Raw genomic sequence first — 1,153 nt, 5'->3', positions numbered from 1 at the left:
AACACGACAAGATCTCTGATTTAATAGAATAGAAAATTTTCATTCATACAATAACCCCCATTGATCTGTGGTAATATGATTATATGAATCATGAAAATCAAGAAACAACATAGTGCTTAACATTTATATATACAAAATATATAGATTTTTAGTGTTACATACCTTTAGCAGGTTCTTCACTTGGAGTAATAGGTTTAGTCAACAGATCTTGAATTTCATTCTTCATATCTTCAGCCATTTTTTTTCTTTTAGGTAGCTTTTGCACAAGGCTCAATTGAGCTTTATATTAGATGTTTAGTTTATAAAATTTAAATACTTTTTTAAAAAATAAAATAAAATAAAATACAGTAGAGGACCATGTGGTTAGCATTTATAAAAATAATCAGATGGCGTGCACATGATTATACATATTCCACTGGGCCACTTGATCAATAAAGACATGAAGATGCCTTTTTTTAAATTGTATTTTTTTTGGTAAAAAAATAAATTAATTAAAATCTCCTATTTATTCTAGGTGGAAAAAAAACTTTGGTTGACTATACTATTTCTAACATATTTTATTGTCATTTTGAAATTAGAATATCCATCTTTCAGATTGATAGTAGAAACAAAACAAATTCATGTATGTCTAATCTAAGTCAAATTCATATACTTCATTTAGTTCAATTTGTTTGTCTTAATTACTATTTACTATTTAGACAGTTAAAAAATACTTTTTATCATAAATTTTTATATTCTATTCAAGTCTTAAAACGGCTGAGAAATGATATATAAACCACCACCACCACTCCCCCCTTCCCCACCCAAAATTAAAAAAAATGTTAGTCTGATATAGAAATAAAACTTATTTGAAATATAATGTTATCAATGCTTAAAAATATGATTTTCAGTGTTTAGATACATGTAGAGTTGTGGTAGTGGTGTGAGAATAAGGAATATGAAAAATGGAAGTAGGGTTTAATGTTTGGTGAAAAATCACTATTAGAGTGCCAACAAATAAAGTAAATAATCATTTCACATGGGCAATGCATTAATAAAGTTCCAACCAACAAATAAAATAACCCTACCCCCTCTTCAAGTCTACAACTACAACACATGAGGATTTTAATATCAACAGAGTAAAATATTACATAATCTTTCGTTATGCACTACA

The 1,153-nt window shown here is 27.2% G+C and overlaps 1 long non-coding RNA gene across 1 annotated transcript in view; it reads right to left on the bottom strand.

The window, feature by feature from the left end:
* LOC125854691 (uncharacterized) overlaps positions 1 to 315 on the bottom strand; it is a 25,489-nt gene extending 25,174 nt beyond the window's left edge. The window contains exon 1 of the long non-coding RNA XR_007445418.1: positions 163 to 315. This is a non-coding gene — a long non-coding RNA (uncharacterized LOC125854691). The remainder of the gene's footprint in view (positions 1 to 162) is intronic.
* Between the last annotated feature and the right edge of the window lie 838 nt (positions 316 to 1,153).

Source organism: Solanum stenotomum, chromosome 2 (assembly GCF_019186545.1).
Source record: "Solanum stenotomum isolate F172 chromosome 2, ASM1918654v1, whole genome shotgun sequence".
In the NCBI taxonomy this organism is placed as follows: Eukaryota; Viridiplantae; Streptophyta; class Magnoliopsida; order Solanales; family Solanaceae; genus Solanum; species Solanum stenotomum.
This window is presented reverse-complemented; position numbering and strand designations above follow the sequence as displayed.